Raw genomic sequence first — 21,495 nt, forward strand, 5'->3', positions numbered from 1 at the left:
TTTAATTATTCGTCTTAGCCCTCACGTCTTGGTTACAGTGTGTTACGGTTTTATTAGAAAGCTTTGACATGGACAAGTATTGTAGAAGAAGAATAAAAGGGTAAATAAGAGGGATAAATAACAGTAGGGATGCATCTAAAATTCGTCCACCAAAAATTTTCGGCCGAAAATGACCGAAAAGTGCACTTTTGGTTTTCACAGTCACTTCATTGTGACTGTACTTGATCTGCGTTATAAAGATCATTACTTGGATGTGGGAATAAAGCAGCGCGCACGAGAAATGATCCAGACTGCGATGGACTCTTCTCTCTGAACCAGATGAGGGGCATGCACCCTCGTTGTCTGATATGTTCAATGGGACCCTTGATTTTAGTGAGGTCAGTACACAGTCATAGCCAGAAATGTAATGGTAGGGGAGACTGTGGACAGTTGTAACGTTTTTGACATTTCTACCTGTAACTTTGAGCTCTTTTAACTTTGTGTGTTCAAACTGCTATACAAACTATTTTCAATTCAATTCAATTCAATTTGCTTTAACTAGCTGAGACTAAACTGAGCATGTGCAGAGTGAATCAGGTGATTCCTAACTTGTTCCTGATTGGAGCAAGTGCAAGTGTTACAACTGTCCCCGGTCTCCCTACTAATAATTGGCATAATAATTTATTTCTGTCTTTCGGTTTTCGACCTTGGTTTCCTCATTTTCTGTTTTTCGTGATGAATACATAGAAAAATATCAAAAAGTATTAATCGATACTCAATTAATTGTTTGCATCCCTAGTCCCTATGAAACAAAGATAGTGAAACATGAACATAAAGCCGTAAGCATGGTTGTAGATGCTTCGCTTTCAAGATAGTACACATATTCTAACACCATTTATGATACAGGGAATGAGGATATTATTCATGTTTTTGCTATGTCTGTTTTTCTAAATGGGCAGCAAACCCTTCCCAGCCTGAACCCAAGCTGTTAACTTCACTGTGAAGTCAGGTAAGCTTGAGCTCTCTCTGAAATGACTTTCTGTCACAGCTCTCTGTTGGCTTATAAATAGCACAACAAACCTCACCAAAATGTTTACCTCACTTAAAAAGAGAGGCAGTTCATCTTCTGCAAACCAAGCGTGTTGTTTTAGAGAAGGGGGGGAGAAGGTTTCGATGGGGAGAGCAGAAAATAAACTGAAAAAAAGCAATTAGGAGATAGAGAGGCAAAAGAAAAAAAAAATCTATTTTGGACGATTTCAAACAAGCTTGTCACATCAGTGCCAGGGGACTCGAGCTGTCTGTCTCCCCACGTTGATATGCGTGAGCACACACAGACATGGACACACACACACACACACAAACACACACACACGCACACAACACTCACACATATACGTCAGTCTGTGTGAGTTTCTGTGACAGTAGGATCAGTCTGCACCCCACAGGCTGTAACCCTTTGCAAACCTTCTCAAAACGCTTTAATTAAAACGTCTCCCACAATTACAGCACATCCCGATGCTTTGACCTTCACACCTCCAATGAATACTGTGTCATAAAACGTCTCACTCTGTGTCTTGCTCACACACAAACACATGCATTAACACACACACACACACACACCCTGTTGCTGTCAAGTAAGAGAGACAGATTGTTTTGGAAATTATTTCATGCTAGGTCATTTGAGACGGCCTCTTAGACAGACATGACCCTTCCAAATTTTAAAGTGTGTGCTTCAGAAAAAGTTGTCTATTCTACATGTAGAATAGACTCTTAAATTTTCTGTTTGAAGATGATGCTGTCATTAGGGTGAACAAGAATCTTACCACCTACTTAGTAGCTGAAAGTTAGGTATAAGAAGATGAGGCCAAACTTTAAAGATATACTTTGTGCTTTTTCATGCCTTTTATTGAGAGGATTGAACAGGGGATAGAGTCACAAACAAGAAAGAGAGATTAGGGAATAACATGCAGCAGGAGGAGAGGGTTGTAGTTGAATTCAGCTCCACTTTGAGTTCTGTTGCCTCTGCACATAGGGCACGATATAACTACTAACCTCAACCAGCGCTCTTAACCCAGGACGTCCACCAGATCCGTGTCTGGTCCGTCTCCGATCCGCTGCGGTCTGGCTCTGTGCTCTGTCATCCTTCAAACCTCCACTGGTTGCATTTTCAGAACACAGCACCGAGCAGGACCATCGGACAGCTGGAGTCATGTGAGCAAGGTTTTCCCACGGTAATTACCTCATCCATGTTGTCTTTCTGGTCCTCTGAAAACCTCTGACCTGTTGACTCCAAGCCTGGCTCCGCTCTTCATGACGGTTTGTTGTTGTAGTTAAGTGAAATATGATCTGGTGATAACACAGAGTGTTTTATTCTGAAAATTAACCGGATGTTTTAATTTTGTTTTGGAGCCTTCCTGTCCAGCTCGATCTTCTCTGTTGAGATTGTTGCAGAAACAGAAATCTTGCGCTTCTGATCCGGAGGGCTCTGACCCACTGGACCGGAACGCAAAGGAGCGGATCCAATGGAAGTTAACACATTGACTAGAATAGAAACCTATCAGATCCGGTGCTGTGACGGATCAGAGACAGACCGATCTAGTGGGATTTGGCCATAAGTGCCAACATTTTGCCCTGATCATCAACAGTACACCGCCTTATTGGATGTGAAACTGTGAGCTTAAGTTGATATTGTCCAGGAAGTATACATGTGCACGTGGTTAAAATTAAACCAGGACTTCAGTGAGTAAGCTGGTGTACACCTGTAATGGCAATTTCTTGTTCAGGTTATGATGTCAGCGTGATGGATAGAATAAACTTATGGAGAAACAAATGGTTGTCTTTAGTCGAGTTTTATTATCAATGCTCTTTGCAAAGAGGGAGAAAACAAGTGAACTTCTCTCAGTCGAAGTCAGATGTCTTCTGCCCCAAAATGTGTGCTCAAACAGCATATATCAGAAGAAAACAGGTGTGGTACATTGACAGGAAGCTCTCCCAAAAAAGGGAATATTCAATGATCTAACAATGATCATTGGCTAAGTAAAAAACAGGACACGAGAGCGCAACAGGATACGTAAGAAAGCTACGTGCGAAAGCTAGGATGGGAGTACAGGAAACCTCCCGTCTGCGACCTTTTGGAGAAACTGCACTTGCAACAGTCTATATCACTCTTACTCAAACATGAGAAAACATCTAACTCAGTAATTTTCCTCCACACACCAAACAGTCTGGCTGATATTTTTGTTGGCAGTTGGAGCCCTTACATGGCTTTGATGGATGTGAATCTCTCTTGGTTTGCTCATCAGTACAAAAGATGAGGAAGTGTGATAAAATGCCCGTCTACTACAACTCCTTAGATGCAGTTTTGTAATCCACATCCAGTCACCTTGCTTAATGAGGTAAAATGAATCCTTTCTGTACTTGGGGAACCATTTTCTTCTGTTACTTCATAACTCTGTGGAGTTGATGGCCGTTATAACAGAGCTAAGATCCAATAAAATAAACAATGGAAATCACAAGTACAGAAATAAAACCCAAAATATAGGAAACTAAAACTCCCATACGACTGTATTAACATTTTCTTCTCTGAGACATTTTCCTTTGTTTTGAAAAGTTCTAAATGTTAAGCTGCCATGAATTTTTAGTGTTAAAGAAATGAAGCCCCCTGGTAAATTTGTTTTAGACTGAAAAGGTTTAAAGACTTATCTCTGTGTAGATTCAATTACTTGTTGGGATGGACAGTTTTTTTTGTTTTGCAGTGTGTCCATCAAAGAAGTCCATCTCTTAAGAGTGCTTCAGGGCACTTGACTGAGATTGCAGTTGCATTACCCAGCACTAAACTTAAGTTGAACAGTCTGCTGCAGTGTTTTGCCTGTTCAGTGCTTTTCTGTTTGGCAATAACAGAGCAATAGAAGAGATCCACTGCCACTGCAGGATTCTCACATTATGGATGTATAAGATAGATTTGTTTGAATCAGAATACAGCCAGAGGCACAGACGCACACATATTACAATACACACTTATGAAAAGACACACACAGGGGCGCTTGCTGTGGGGTAAAAGATGGACACAATGCGCTGGGGTTTATCTGAAATGTGGAATGATGATACCGGCCAGGGCCCATGATTGGTTATCCCATTAAGACCAAAGGCTGTGATTGGTTGTCTTCTTGGACTGGCTCCCATCATGCATCACGTAGATTCATCTGTTCCTCCGGGTCCGCTCAAGTAGGACCGATCCATCTCTCCCTCCATCCTGCTCTCTTCTGTACCTCCCATTACTAATCTGTCCTCCTCCCTTCATCTTTTCCTTCATCTCATCGCCCCCACTGTATCACCCATCCCTCTCTTGCTTTATGTATCTATCCCATCAGCTTCCTTCCAGCTGCTCGTACCCATCCCTCGCTCATTCCCCTCCTGCTGTTCGCCACCTTCATTTACTTACTTTTTCACCCCTTCCTTCATCCCTCTGCGCTATATACCTTTCCAATCATTGTTCACCCATATCCCTCATTTCCTCCCTGTCTTCCTCTTCTTCTTCTTCTTCTCTCTGGCCCTGCACAGCTCGTTTTTCCTGCGCATGCTGATAAAGTGAAGGGATGATTATGTGGGGCCGTTTATCAGGGATGTGTTTTACCAGCAGCAGAGACCACAGCAGGGATAAAGGGGGTGGAAATACGATTAAGATAGCGATAGGAAGCAAGAGATATGCTTCTGATAAAGAACAAGCAGTAAAGTATACTTCTTTTATTTCACTTTTTACCTATGTAACAGTCTCTTACTCAGCAATCACTGACAGATTGATATCAGTCGACAAAAACACCTGTCTCTTGCTCCAAACAAAAGATTCAACTACTGTTACACAGCGCTTTCATTTGAACTCTAGAAGCACGCAGCAGGAAACTCAGTAGGGAAGGATCTCTGTGTTTGAGAGTGTGTGCGTCCACTGCCTCACTCTCAGTCTAGCTTTGTATTTTGCTTGCTGCCACTGTTAATGTGCGCCCATCAGTCTTCGAGTCAATCAAGTATCCAGGGCCTATCCATCTCCTCCTTCCATCCTCACTCTCTCTATCTTCTCCCGATCTGCTTCTCTCCACATCCCTTCCTCCATCTTGTTGCTCTCCCCGTGTCTCTCGCACCGGCATTGCTTCACAGATCCATCTCTCTGTGGTGCTTTCTGTCGGCACTGCCTTCTTTTTTTCCTTCACTATTCTAGTTTAGATATCTCATAGAGGCAGAGGCACCCATGCTTTTCCTACCAATGTTTTATCCCTCTTTCTTTTCTCTTTCCTTCACTCATCAACTTCCTTCTTTTCCTGTCTCTCTCTCTTTCCCCCTCTCTCTCTCTCTCTCTCTCTCTCTCTCTCTCTCTCTCTCTCTCTCTCTCTCTCTCTCTCTCTCTCGGGAGTGTTGTTATCAAAAGCGATAGCTCACTAGCTGAAAATAATAAGCAGCGTCTTTTGAAGTCTGCGATGGCTGCTTGACGTCTCTGTGGTGTTTCATGCAGATATTGCCTCCATTTGTGACGGGGATAAACAAAAGATTAAACTTATTTTAGGGTCAGTGTGTGTTTGTGTGTGTATTTGTGTTAAGTCTACCCCAAGGGTCCACAGTGGCCCCCTGTCACCTTGCCAATCATATCAGTTAGGTGTGTTCAGATAACCTTATCTTTGCCTAAACTCTGCATCGCCATAGGGCTGCCTCCACAACACACATACACACACACACACGCATATACACACACACACACACACACGCATATATACACACACACACACCTACTTTTACACATAGCAAATGAAAGAGGCTCGAGAGCAGATAGGGATCAATGCCGCTAAATCAAGGACATGCTCTATGCTGCTTCTCTCTGTCTCTCACTGGCTCTTATCTATAATGGAAAAGCCATACATTTACAGCTCCCTGCCTACCTTATGGTCACGCTCAATCACAAAGTAAAAATACTGCAGCGCAGCTTTAGTGTTGAAAAAACTGCAGAGAAATAAAGGTTTCCGTGTTCAACATGCACAGTATTGTCCGTGTGCACAAAAGGGAGACCGAGGGAGAGAGGGAGAGAGGGAGAGAGAGAGAGAGAGAGAGAGAGAGAGAGAGAGAGAGAGAGAGAGAGAGAGAGAGTGTTATTTTCAGATGAGCAGGACAGTGCTGTAGAGTGAGATTTTTTGCCGCTAGATTGTTTCAGGGTAATTGAAAAACAGAATAAAAATCAGTGTTATGTGAAGAGCAGGTCTGGTAAACAGTCTGCTCAGCGGTTCAAAGACGGCTCAGTTTTTCCTCCTTTTACTGTCTCAGTGTAGAGGACTGCAACCCATCCTGTGGGACTAAATTCAAAGCAGGCCTGGGGATAGATTCAGTTAGTCAGAGGGTTGGTTGGTCAGCATCTTCATTGCCAGATAAACGAGGGATGCAATTTTAAATTAAAAAGTGAAATACTTTACAGAGTCATTTTGCATAAAATGAATGGCCTTCCACACCATAGCAACAGGTAGAAGCATCCAGGACATGTTTGTCTTTGGCTTCCCATGTCCATTTCCAACACCCAAAAGTACACATTTCATGGCAATCATTCAGGATTTTTAACTTTAGATCTGTTTACTTGTGGCTTAAAAATGTGACTTAGTTCTCGTTTTGAATAAACTGCTCTCTGCAAACATCAACTGTGCATCTGCAAGAAAATGACTGTATCTGCCCTGTGTGTATTGAAGGCAATACTGTGTGTATTCTTGCACTAGCTGTAAAAAAAAAACAAAAAAACATATCAAGTGATATCTTCTTTTAACTGTCTTTTAACCCTGATAGACAAAAGCATTGGTGGAGAGAGAACTCAGAAAGTACTAGAATGGCCAGAAATAGATTGCTACAAGCCAAAGTTTGCGTTGATAATGTTGCTTAAGTAAAGGTTTGTAAGTTTAATTAGAAGACAGTATTCATAATTTTCAGTCACGTGACCACCGCAGCAGCCTGGGGACAAAAAAGACTGTAGTAACATGACGGCTTCTATTCATACAGAAGGTGTAAAACCGTCCCTCCCTCCCAAAAGTTCACTGTCAAGCCTCAACACTAAACATTAACCTTCTCCTTAACTTACCTAAGAACACTTTATCACCAGACTGTCAGGATAAAAGTGTCCGGCTCTGAAAACAGACGTTATTACTAAGCTAGCATTAGCTGGCGGTGTTGATAAGTTACTGCTGGAGTTGTTTACATCAGTTTATGCACACCAACCATGCCAGGAAGAGTACTACATCGACTAAACATACATGAATTAAAATACTCTGTGTTTACTTCAGTTTACCGTTAATGAAATGTTCGCTCAAAGATGTGTGGACTTTTATTGGTGTTTTGTTCCCACAGCAGGAGCAGAGGAGTGTCTACTATAATTAATCCACATCTCCTCCTCTGAGGGTTTTATTCCTCACATGGGAATCTTACAGGGATATTTCAGTGATTTTTAAGTGTGGTTGTATGAGTTTCATGTCACTGGTAATTGAACTAGCCATAACGGATGCCGCTCAGCTCGGCCTCTGTAATGAGAAACTCCAGGGAGAAACAGCACACAAGCCAGGCTACAGTTTTCTGCCGACCGGGTCAGTCCATCACGTAGTTTAGCAAATTTGGAAAGACTCCGACCCGAGCACTCGTCTCGGTTTAGGTGTATGCTCTACTTGTGATTTTATTCGGCACTTTACTTTGACTCCAGAAAGCCTGTTTGTTTTTTCATTATAGGCGGACGCAGCGCAAACGTGCTCCTCTGCCTGTCACAAAAATACAGACAAACTAGATAATGAGTGTTAATGAGCGCTGATGTCATGCCGTTTACTGCGGACATACGTGGAGAATGGCCAACGTCAGTCTCTGTGCAACTTGGCTGCAGTAGAGCTAACTAGCTGCTAACCTGAATTGTTTGACAGAGTTTACTTCCTCTCAATGGCTCAATAGCATTGACAGCTAATAGTATTCTTATATTTTCTGTATTTTGGTGTGTTTAATTGACTAATGGGGTGGTTCGCATTCACTTGGGAGCGTTACAATTGTTTTTCAGCATGGTTCTTGGTCTGTAATGAAAACAGTTAGTCTGGAACCCTGAATCCTCCCTTATTAAAGGTTTCATTTAGTCCTCTAGCAAGTGATCAAAAACACTTTTCCTTATGTCACAAAGCAGCGTCTGCTTCATATGATGACCAACACAAATAGTTGTGTCATTTAAACTCAGCCTGCATCACCATGTACTTTGTAAAAAAAAATGACACCCTCCTCTGGTTCACCTGGGAGGCGAGTCTGTGCTGCCTGCATGTTCAGTTGAAGCTTGCGTGCATGCTTTGTAAATATACCACATGTACAAACATGCAAAGCGGCCTTTATAACACTTTTTTTTTTGCTTGTTCGATGGAACCATGTGTTTACCCAGCAGTTGATGTAATTGTGGAGGAGACTTTATATCCTGTTAGAAACAGTTTACACATCGGAGATATAACAATTTTGCCCTCTTACAGGCTGGATGGATGTCAAATGGATATTTCTCCTCTATTTCATCTTATTTTCTTTCCACAGCTTTCACAGCATAGCGGTACCATGATGATTTTAGTCTGTGGTGGACCTGGTCCATTTGTTATTTGGGCAATTTTCTCTAACTGCTTGACTGCTTGAAAGGTCTTGTAAAATGATCAGTTGTTGTGTCCTATATACACTATATATGTCACAGTGTGTTGGCCACTTGCAGCAATCAAAGTTCCACATGGCACTCTGTGTCATCTATTCGGATTGGCTGATTTCCTTTTAGCTACATGGCCTCAAGTGCTGACTTCTACACTCATATTCTACTTCACTTTTCCTACTGAAGTCACAGCACACAATCATTTCTGTGTCTGCATCTGTGTTTGCTTACATCTCAGTGGTGCGTCTGTGATAAAGTGAGATGTGCATCATTTCTCAAACCACCAGACATGGATGTCTCGAGATCAGCACATAGACATAAAACAAGTTTAATTGTTCATTTGCTCTGAGCTGAAGTGGAAGTTCAAAACAATTGGTGCTGCAGTGCAAGTTTTCCTCCCATGTACTGTACATGCAAGAAAAGCTGCACCCTCCCATTTGCGTGAAGATTTTATTTTTCCAGTTCCTATTTGTTTGACTGGTAGTAGGGCTGGGTGATAAATTGATAATGATAATTATCGTGATGTAATTTTTCTCTGTATAAATAAAACAAATGTTCAATAAAAATGTGATATTAAAGTGGATGATGGGGAGGGGGTGCTAATGTGCTTTAAACGCTAGTTGCCACCAAGTGGCACCCTCCGGTCTCAAACTATGAAGCTCATGCAGAAGGAAGTGTTATAAACTGCTGTTCATCGAGAATACGCTTGAGGCTGACTGCAGAAACACCGGAAACCACATACACAACCAATTCAAAAAAGATGATCTTTGCAGCAATAATACACATGTTTACAGCCTGGTTCAAAAAACGGCTTGGCTCTACGTATGTAACAGAGGTCTAGGGCCTCTACAGTTGCGCGGAATAGAGCGGTGAACACTATGGTGGTGTGAATCCTGTAAATGACTCACGGAGGCTGAGCTTCTGGTTCAGGTGATTTATTCGGAGATGAATGTGGTATCTGAGGGAGATACAATAAACAATTTACAACAACTACAATACGAATTAGATTAGCAACAAAACAGCTCACAGCATGACAATAAAGAAACTGTAACACATGTCAAAGTTGGCATAATAATCGTCACAACATACTTAAATTGAGCAACGGTTCAGAAGATATTAAGATTAGGAGTTTTTGCCCAAATATGAACATGACTGACTTGACTCCCGGACAGGAACACATAGCTGTTGGCTAGGAGGCTCAAACCCTACCTCTTTACGTCACTCTATGCCTGGTTGAGTTCAGCATTTCCATTATGGCTGCCGGCTTCGATTGGCTTCAAAACAGCGCTCAGGAACAGATGGGTGATGTCACGGATACTACGTCCATTATTTATACAGTCTATGGTTGCCTCCAAACATTAAACAGGAGAAGAAGACAGCATTTGAACAGCCAATCATGTCGCAGGGTAATAGGAATGCGGGCTTAAAGACTTAAAGAGCAAACACAGCTAAAACGAGCTGAAGAAAACTGTCAACTCAGCGTTAGCTATTAACTTAATATATTTAATTGAATAACTTTCAGGATGTGGCTAAAATAAGAGATAGGTACAAGCTAACAAACCATCTGGTTTCTTCAACAATCTGCCTTTAAATTTAAATGTAATAATGATTGGATAATTGTCGATATCGACTAATTTGAGGCTTTTTGCCCAGCTCTAATTGGTAGCACTGACCCTAAAAGTCTGTTTTAAAAGATGTCTTGTTTTCTTAAACCTGAAATCCTCTTCACCTGTCATGTGGGAGGTGATGATGAATGTTGCAGGATGTAGGTTTTTATCAGCTGATGAGTTTAGATTTAATGAATTTCACATTCATTTAAACGTTGAGTCTGCCCCTTGGCCAATTTGATGATGTCTTTAGCTTAAAAATAAATCACTTTAAGTGTCCTCCTAATGGCTTTCTCCGTCCGAGGCATATGTGTCTCTCCTGATATATCAGACGAGTATAAATTAGACATGACCTCTCGCTTAAAAGCTCTGAAGGCAGATCTTGATCTTTGCATGAACTGGTAACCATATAATAAAATCTTTATATCACCATGAGCTGTGTACGTCATACAGACGCTTCAGTTTTACATGTTGTACATGTATCTAAAAATAAAGTAGATATCCTATATGACCTATAAAAACAACTGCTGTAACTGTGGTCGATTCTGCTTATCAATCGAATTCCTTATCAATTCTCCAACGATTCCTGAGTATTTTTGAGGGGGGGAGTAGTTCTTCTGCACCAAAAGGAACCATTTTATTTTTTCCAAAATTATGTCTGCACAACACTGAACATGAACATATTCAACTTGAACATACTGAACAATAGGTTGACCTCATTCTCAGCCGCGTGAGTCCGGAGGTGGCCCCTGGAGCCTGGATGAAAAGACTTTGAATTTGAAGAGGAAAAACACTTCTCCTCCAGGGGTCATCGCAAAGGTATTTTATCCGCTCTCGGTGCCTCATTTTCGGCCGCGTGAGTCCAGGCGTGGCCCCTCGAGCCTGAGGCCCCGACTCTGAAAGGGGAGAGGTAGGCGGGGGTTCGCCTCCCCGACGCAAACATGTTCACATGGAACCCCTCTCCACTTCGGCCTGACGCGAACCCCAAGCTTCGAGGCTGAGTCGACAAATGCTTCAGCATATTTGAGGTATTTGATTTGCACCTGGAGTTCTGCGTCGCAGAGTGTGTGAGGTAATGCAACGTACCGTGACGTGACGTGAAGTGACGTTGGGCTGGGAAATGAACCGTTAAGAAGAATTGATAACATTTGAGGTGTACAATTCCGATGGAATTGATCAATTGGAACCGCTTCTCAGTAGCCTGACTAGGGGTGGGTTTTCGATTCCCACCCCTAGTCAGGCTACTGAAATAAGTAGTGAAATAAATGTAAAAAAAAAAAAAGATTATGGTAACTATAGAGTTCTGTCCCTTTTCTGGGACAAGCAATGTCTCCTGAACTCCTACCTCTAAATCTCACCATGTCACCTTAATCTGATTTGTCCATCCATATCACAGTGTAAAGAAGAAAGCACATCAAGATGTAAGCTTCTGCCGTTTAAACTGCTGGAGAAAACTACTGATGCTTGCAAGGAGTTGCGTGTTGTTGAAATGAGCCGAGGCAACGCCATCCATGCAGTCATCATGTGATCTGCATTTGTGAAATATTCAAGTCCCCTCATCCAAGAGAAAATTTACCGAGAAGAAAATCTGCCAAAACATGGAGCTCAGGAATAAAACATGCACCGCCAGGGACTGCACATGCCCCGATGCTGAGAGGGACAAACCTTGAATTGAACCCCTTATCCTTTTTGAAGTGCCCAATTATGCTGGCAACAGTGTGGAAAATAATAACATTAATACATATAATTTTCTTACTATTAGAAATATTCTTATTGAAATGCAAAAAGCTGAAGGTTGAAGAGGCGAAGGGAAAAACTATTTTGTACTGCTTTAAAATGCAATCTGGATTTATTCAAAATAAAAAGTTTAGAATATGTTTTGATCAGTTTTTCTCTCTCTCGCTTCTCTCTCTCTCTCTCTCTTTCTCTCTCTCTCTCTCTCTCTCTTCTCTCTCTCTCTCTCTCTCTCTCTCTCTCTCTCTCTCTCTCTCTCTCTCTCTCTCTCTCTCTCTCTCTCTCTCTCTCTCTCAGCTCATTAAGTTTGATTGTTAAAAACTGGACAGTGGCTGGTTGGTCCTCCCGTGTTCCTCCCCACCTATCATGTGTCCTGTATGTGCCGACAAAGCAAACATAAACCTAAATGTCAGTTATTATGCTCTCCATTGATGTCAGCATGTTTGAAGTGCTCTCTTTAATGTGGGGTGGAGGGGGAGAGAGGGATGAAGCAGAGGAGGAGTGTAGGTGGAGGATGAGTAGAGGTTAATGTGCACGGAGCATCTCAAAGCTTTCTTGGCTTGACTCATAGGACGGCTGAGATCAGACAGAATGGTAGATTGCAGGTTTTACCCTCAGCTATTAGGATTGCTCTGCTCTCTCCCTCTCTCATCTCTTGCTCCCTTCTTCTTCTCCTTATGTCCTCTCATGCCGTCATTCCCTCTTTTCTTTTTTCTCTTCCTTGCACACGTACATGGGTCTCACTGACACTTTCTTCTAGCTCTCTCTAACACTCTGTCCTGTCCTCTTCTTCTTTCTTTTTTGCTCTGGCTTCCTCTCCCTTGCCCATTACTCCAGCCAGAGAAAAGTCTGTGCTTCAGCAGTTCTCTCCTGCTGCTGGGCTGCACACTATCTTTATACAACCACGTCATATTTGGGGAGACAGGTAGGGGGTGGAGGGATGCAGCTAATATCCCTCTTTAGGTCTCTCCAATGGCCCATTCTTTCTCACTTATTATTGTGTGTTGGTGTGTCATGTGTGTGAATGTGAGAGGAAAAAATCATAGCATATGTGGTCTTGAAGCCATGATGATCAATCAGACATGTATATACTCTGAGGGCATAATCATTCCCCAATATTTATTTTCATTGTTAATATTTTCTGTAAAATTAAAGTGGATGAAAATGTGCAATCAGCTGCAGGAAGGAAGAGGCTAAACTCACACCAGCAGTGACGTAAACACATTCACAATCAACACTTTGTGTGTGCAGTGTTTGTGCTCTGTTTCTTTTTACAGTCAAGCACCACATGAAGTAAACTCTTGAGTGTTTGTGCATTCATGTTTATAAGGTGGCCCATCACTGCAAGGAGATGACACAGCAGACTGATAACAGCTCTCTTGACTCCCGAACGGCTCTTAATTTAGAATCTTTTGAAGCCATATATTTTACCTTAACTTTGCAAAAACTAATGGTTTGTGTTGAAAACCCTTTTACGTACACTGTTTTTATGAGAAGCCTAATAATTGCCCAATTTTTTTGCATTTATTCTGTTAGAAAACCATTCTTACTTTTGTTTAGTATTTTAATCAGACTTTTTTATTGTACAAATTAACAAAAAACTGCAAACATATCCACAGAAAAGAACCAGAACCAAACTCAAGCGAACAGAACCAGAACCAAACTCAAGCAAACAGAACCAGAACCAACTCAAGCAAACAGAACCAGAACCAGAACCAGTACCAAACTTAAGCAAACAGAACCAGAACCAAACTCAAGCAAAAAGAACCAGAATCAAGTCAAGCAAACGGAACCAGAGCCAAACTCAGTGCAGTCCATAGACTATATAATAAATGGACATAGTATCCCTGACATCACCCATCTATTTCTGAAGCACTGTTTTGAAGTGTGTAGGACACCCTAACTTTTACATGATGCCCGCCTGTCAATCATGTTCACCATGTCCTTATTTGGGCAAATCCTCAAAATACAGAGTTATAAAAAAATTCTACCCCCGTAAAGTGTGTGCCGATAGAGAAATTAGCTACTCAGACCTAAACGTTTCTTTGAACCAGGCTGTAAACATGTTTATTAATGCTGCAAAGAGAACCTTTTCTGAATGACTGTGTTTGTGGTTTCTGGAGTTTCTGCAGCCAGCCTCAAGCGGACGCTCAATGAACTGCAATTTATAACACTTCCGCATGGGCTTCATATTTTAAGACCAGAGGTTGCCACTTGGGTAAAACATACAGTATGTAAGTAAGCCTTCGAACTTTACCTGACCTGGATATCATCACATATGTTTAAGAAACAAACAGTGTCTGCCCACAAGGGAAAGAGTAATTGTGAATTTCATTTGTTTAGAAGGTCATAACATAAAGAAGCATGCTTATTCATGTGTTTTATCCCACTGCTGCACACATGCTACAGGCTCAGACTGCTGGCCTTGTGTCTCTCCATACTAGTGACTGCTGAATGTGAAAATAGGTGGATCCACTGATTCCCTCATTTTCCCCTCACTGAGTTTACTCCTGAGACAGCACAACTAATTAGCCGTCAGCACAGACAAAGAGATACAGAGGCACACTATAGAGTAATTACATATACTCATACAAGCTCTTATACACACACTCACGCAAGCACTTATATCCGAAAGGCTATGTGTTAATGGCGACACTTGACGAGTCAATAAGCCAATGGCTTATCTCCCATCCAGCTTCTTCCCTCTGCTCCACTCTTTATTGATTGCTTCCATAATTATTCACTTCATCTAGAGCAGGATTAGCCACCATATAGCTGCCAGTGACCCAAAAACCCTGACCCAATGAATTTACATTCTTATGATGTTACACCGATAAAGTCACAGCAAGATGTGACACTATGAACCCTGCACACTGTGTACGTGTGTATGAGGGGTATCTTCTGTTCCTCTACTGTCTCTTAGCAACATTTCATGTGCACTGGCCTGTATGTAAATATTAAACTTACACATAAATATTAGACTTAAGTCCCAGAAAGATGTTTTTACCCAAGTTAAAGCACTTGAATTATTAAATTACCAGTCCGAGAATTATTTTGGTCGCAGATTTCATATTCTGTGTTCCAAATCTGACAGTTATCTGCTCAGATGTGGTTCCCATAAACAGTTTAATCCCCTTAAACTGAAATTTCCTGAGCCATAAATAATTGACCAAAGCTTATACACTTTATTAAACAACCAATGGCATCGTTTTCTCTAATTAACACGTAGTATATGAGTGCAACCCAGAAGGTTAAGTTATAAAATATTGAAATTGAATTTACATTCAAAGGGTGATATACTCTGGTATAGGTGAGTCTTCTTTAAATAACCTGGTGCAATTTTATACGTGCAATAACATACCTATCTATTTATCAGATAGAAGCGTACATAGTGTGTATACATCTGTAATAGTTGCCATATTTTATTTTATTTTATTTTATTTTGTTTTACCTTTATCATTGCTATTATTATTGTTATTATATTTTTTAACTATGTTAGTACATTGTTGTATTCTCCTGTCCCGTGTTGTAAGCTGCTGTAACAAAAGAATTTCCCCCAATGGGAGACCAATAAAGTATATCTTATCTTATCTTCTGCACCAAACACTCCTTACAATTCAAAACATACAGTACATGTGTGTGTTTACCTTCACGTGCTTGTCAGTGTTTGTGTTTGCACCCCCCTTCTGTTAAAAGAGTGCTTAAACAGTGTAATCCATCAGACACTCGATGGGTTTTATGCCAATATACAAGCTCTCTCTGGCTGCTATCAACATGATCGATCCACCTATCAATAACTGACACGGTGGAGTCGGTGTGCTTGCAATCTGTCCATCAATGACTGACCACTCAATTTGAAACTCTTTAAGCAAATAACCCCCGGGAGCGCAGCATAATGTGCTGTAAATACCAATACACGTTACCTATTAAAAAGTCAGAGAAGCACACTTCGACCGATAATGCACAAGCAACACACACTCATGCATGTACAGGAAGGTAACACCTTGAGCTAGAGGATTCATCTTTCCTCTGTTGGTAGCACACCTGCCAATTCCAGTCAATCAGTATGAGTTTACTGATAATACAATCCATGCTCCATTCTTCTCTGTGTGTCCAGTCTTCTAGGAGTGGTACTAAAGGGCATTATTAATGTCAGAGAGACACATACAGGCCCATACACTCCCACAGAAGAATCCTGCAATGTGCTCTCCAACAATTGTTTCAAATGGCTTTTCACGACTATCAACTAGGAACTTATTATCACTCCCTTTCCATTTCTCTACAAGTTTTTTTCAGTCCATTCCATCAGTTCTTCCCGCCATTTCACATCAAGACACTCATTCTTCGCTCTTTTGCGTTTTACTGCCCGTCTGTCTCTTTTGACTGCACTCGGCTCTGCTCTGGTGGAAGAAAACACAAAGTATAGTCCTTTAATGGCTGCTTCATGGGCAACTCCCCCCACCCCCTCTTTTTTCTCTTTCTATTATATCAATCTTGTCGCTTGAAAGTGGGGGAACCACTAAGATCTAAACTGAAATTTAAAAATGACTGCAATATTTATGCGCAGCAGGGCACAACGTCTCTCCCTCCTAGTGCTAGAGGACAAGGTCTCCCATCTGATGACAAAAGCTAGTTTGTTTCCCTGCTATCATTAATCATATGTAGCTTAACTGGACTTTAATGAGCGGTCCTGTGATCTGATCGAGGCAAAGTACAACCCCTTTCATCATTGCAGTGAGACGATATGGAGATTTTGAATCAAATGACCCGTGAACCACCGGCCTCACATGCTGCAGGAGGGGGTTTGGTCTCTTGGCTCTTTTTTAGCAGAGGGATGTGAGGAGAAAGCAGAGATGAGGGGTAAAGAGAGGACATTAGATGTGGGATGATCTTGGATGAACTTATGCTCCGCTGCTTGGGCTGCTGTCAGACGGGTTTCCTTTTTAAAAGGAAAGGAAATAAAAACCTACCAAACAAACACTGCAGTCTTCTTGAAATGGAAGAATGCAATAAAGTTTGAATTCTAAAAAACTGTGTGTTGAGAAATTAGTCATTTTTTTGCAAGAGATTGATTAATTTGATCTGATTGAGTGGTTTTCTTGAGGCAAAAAAGGTGGAAAGCCATGTTATAATGCAAACATATTTTCTACACCCACATTGCGTAGCAAAATCTGTATCCAGCAGATGTAATCCATCCTTCTGAACAAGTCTCATTGACCCCAAACTCTGTATTTTTAGCAGCCCCTGGTACAGCTTCTCGAGGCATCTGGTCACAGGTGATAAAAATACGAAAAAGTCATCCCAAAATTTTGCACATTTTGTCAAGGAAGTCAGTCATTCACCGGGGTTGACTGAAGAACCCTTAAATATAAGTCAGAAGCAATAGAACAGAAGTCTGTGTAGGTGTCCTAGGAAGAAAAGAAGAGGAAAAAACATAAAAACTCATGTTTTAAATTGTAAAAGTTTTACCCACTACATGGCACCCATCAGGTACAGTCTTATAAGATAGACCAGAACCACCAGAATGGATCTGGGACAACTTAGTATGGCATTTCATAGGTTTTAATTTCAGGAGTGTTGCTACTGTGTTCACTTAAACTGTGCATTCTAAAACTTGTTAGGCGATTAGCACAATGTACTTGCAAAATCAAATTCAAATATTAAAGCCACAAACACACCTCTGAAGAAATAACTTACTTCCAAAGTCCTTATCCAAGTACTTTTACTCACATTATTTTATATGGTAGGACTAACCCGGGACTTCCACCAGATCCGTGTCTAGTCCATCTCTGATCCGCTGCGGTCCAGCTCCGTGCTCTCTCCAGTCAACACCCACTGGTTGTGTTTTCAGAACTCCGCACGGGGCAGGACCGCCGGACACCTGGATTCATGTGACCAAGGTTTTCCCTCAGTAATTACTGAATCAAGGATTATCTGACTCCTCTCCTCATTCATGTTGTCTTTAATGGCCTCTGAAAACCTTTGACCTGAGGATTTCAAGCCTTGCTCCACTCATCATGACGGTTTGTTTTTGTAGTTAAGTGAAAAACGATCACACAGAGGGTTTCATTCTGAAAATTAACCGCATGTTTTCATTTTATTTCGGTGCCTGGCGTCCTGTCCTCTGGAATCTGGCAAAAATAGAATTCTTGTGTATCTGATCCAGAGGGCTCCGGTGTGCAAGATCAGAGATGCAGCCGGAACGCAATGGAGCAGATACAGTGAGAGTTAACACATTGACTAGAATAGAAACCTATCAGATCTGGTGCCGTGATGGATCGGAGACGGACCGGACATCGATCTGGTGCAATTTGGCCGTAACACCAAACATCAAGCCACACTAAGTTGTCTGTTTTTAATTTTCTCCTCTCACCACTTTTACACCTTGGAGGTTCTGTTGAGGCAGTGACCATGTTTGTACTGGTAAACTGTGGTTACTTGTGCATGTAGCAGAAGGTGAGAAATGTCCATCACAACATCACAGCCTGTTATTTCAGTTGTTAAAGAGGCAGACACACTGTGATCTGTGATGTTCACCTGCTGATGCTGCTCTTTAATCAGTACTGATGCTCTGATTTGGGATGGTGCCAGTGAGTCTTACGAAGCCACTTGTCGAACAGACTGTAGAATTTACCTTCAAAGACTTTGCACTAGGGATGTTCTGATCCTGATCGCAACTATTGAATTGGAGCCAATCTGGGCATTTTCTCATTGATCGGTTATCGGCATTTGAGCCGATCGTCTCACTCAATAATTGAAGTCAGCTGTCACTGAGCACAATTTGCAGATGAATGCAAAAGTGCAAGTGTAACTACAGTAAGTATCTGAAGCTGTTGGGGGAAAAAAAACATGTGATCCTATTGGAAACAGCCAGTTAAGGTTGCATAACTACACAGTTAAATAACAATTGTGTGGTAGGGTCTGTGTTTTAGTATGGACAATCATTTTATCACCTTGCTTATAAGACACATGCTGAAAATCAAGGGAACCTGCTGAACCTTGCTTTTTCTCTAGAGGCAGACCAGATTTCATTTAGAATACCTGTGAAATACCTGGTTCTCAAGTCCTGATATTCAACCTCATTTAAAGCACTCTATTAAATAGAATGCCCCCCCCCCCCGATCTCCCACAGGACTTCATCTCCTGGGAGGACTGTAAGGAAATTGATGCAAAAAAGGGCGCCTGTTTCCTTAGTGACCATGGCTCTAATATGCTGACAGAATATAGGTAGACAGATAAAAAAAAAAAGGATGTTTGGAACCACTTGAAAAAAAAAAGAGAATGTAAGATGGGGACACAGATGAGAGAAGGGCCGAGACGAGAGGAAGAGTTTCAAGTAAACTGATTCTTTTACTCTCTTTTCTTCCCCTCTCTGCCCTTTGGAGGAGATGAAAAGGAAAGCAGTTTTGGGATGAGAGGGGGGGCAGAAGAGGACAGAGGAGAAAATTGTTCAGTGAAAAGAGGTGAGCAGATAGAAAGAGGAACAAAATGAAAAAAAAGAACGAGAGGCAGATTAGAAAAGAGTGAAACAGGAGCAGAGTAGGAGGAAGGCAGAGGTGGAGAGGTGACATTTGGTGACCAGAGGCTATTTGTGGTGACATTTTCACACCTCTGCTCATCTCTAATGCCAGGACAATGTCCTCTGGCTCGTGTTTCACCCGCCTTTCTAACAAGCTTGTTACCACTTCAGCAGCTGACTCCGCTGCCCTTAATGTGTCTGTTTCTAAGTGTGAAAATTCAAATCTTTTCATATATATATTATAAAAAGTCTAAAAGAGCTGTGACTTTAAAAGAAAGAATATTTATTCTTTCATGCTAAGTTGTGCTAATGCTTGGATTCAGCAGGGTAAAAAAAAAACAGGCTCAAACAAAATCTGCCTACATTTCCCACATGTTTGAATTTGTAAAAGTTATGAAAAGACAGAAGGCATGAAAGAGCTCAAAATATGTCATAGCATCTCAGGTGAGATGCTTCCATTCCTCCATGAATTGGAGACCAATTAAAGCTCTGCAAAAAAAAAAAAAAACGAGTTGTACTTAAACTGGGTGGGTAAGTGGGGCATCGAGTGCACACTGGGAGTTAGCATGAGTCTATGCCAAGAACGAACATACTGAAGAATCATTAAAAGACATACAACACAGACTTTGAATACGCTCCTTTGTGCTACTTTTTTATTCTTGTGTATGTGTGTGTGTGTGTATTTGTGTGTTTGAGTGTGTGTGTGTGTGTGTGTGTGAGTTGCCGCAGTTCTTTGTGCATAAATGGGCATTTCCTGCAAGTCTGCGTGAATGTTCCACCTCATCACTCAAACAGCTCACACTTTTCAACTTTTTGATCAGGCTGCTTCGTGATGATGATGGGCTGTGAAAGGTGATGAGGCTGCTGTGTAAAATGATGAAATCCCTCTTTATAGTGTTTCATGTAAGGGCGTGACACTGCTCATTAATTTGAATTGTTTCTGACAAAGTTTGTCCAGGCAGTTTCTGACAGGGGACACCATGATGGGCAACCAACTTTAAAGGATCTTATGTGGAAAATATTAAAGAGAAGAGTACTATAATATGCAACCTTCATACCTGAATGACAGTACGGTATTCTTTTTATGGTGATGGATGGTTTCCAAAGCTTGACTTTATTAAAGAAAGCATTTTTCTTCCTTAACTGATCAGGATTTAAAAAACGACTGAAGTGGATACATAGATAATTCAAACTAAATTTAACATCATGAGACAACATTAAAAAGTATTTTGTTAAGTAGAATGGCTTTGCCATTAAGTATAGGAGATAACAGGTCCTCCTCTTTCAAATTTTGATGATGAGATAATGATTTTGTTATCATTTTCACCACAGAATGCTGTTGACTACAGCTAGGCCTTCAATACAATAATCCCGGACATTTTAACTGGCAAGCTCTCCCACCTCGGTCTCTCCCCTTCCATCTGCTGTTGGATTAAGGACTTCCTGTCTGACTGCCCTCAAACTGTCAGACTCGGCCCCCACCTCTCCCCCACCATCACACTCAACACTGGCTCCCCGCAAGGATGTGTACTGAGTCCCCTCCTGTACTCTCTGTATACATACGACTGCACACCAACCCATCTCTCCAACTCCATTATCAAATTTACTGATGATGAACACCACAAAAACAAAAGAACTCATCATGGACTTCCGAAAACGCAGCATGGACCCGGCTCCACTGATCATCAATGGGGCCTGCGTTGAAAGGGTCCACTCCTTCAAATTCCTGGGCGTCCACATCACAGACAACGTCTCCTGGTCTGCTAACACCACGGCGGTGGTAAAGAAGGCCCAGCAGTGACTCCACTTCCTGAGGGTGCTCAGGAGAAACAATCTGGAGGAGAAGCTTCTTGTGGCCTTCTACAGAGCCACCATGGAGAGCATTCTGGGGTACTGCATCACGGTGTGGTACGCTGGTTGCACAGTAGCAGAAAGGAGAGCCCTGCAGAGAGTGATCAGCACGGCACAGAAGATCACTGGCTGCTCTCTGC

This window comes from Notolabrus celidotus, chromosome 11 (genome assembly GCF_009762535.1).
Source record: "Notolabrus celidotus isolate fNotCel1 chromosome 11, fNotCel1.pri, whole genome shotgun sequence".
In the NCBI taxonomy this organism is placed as follows: Eukaryota; Metazoa; Chordata; class Actinopteri; order Labriformes; family Labridae; genus Notolabrus; species Notolabrus celidotus.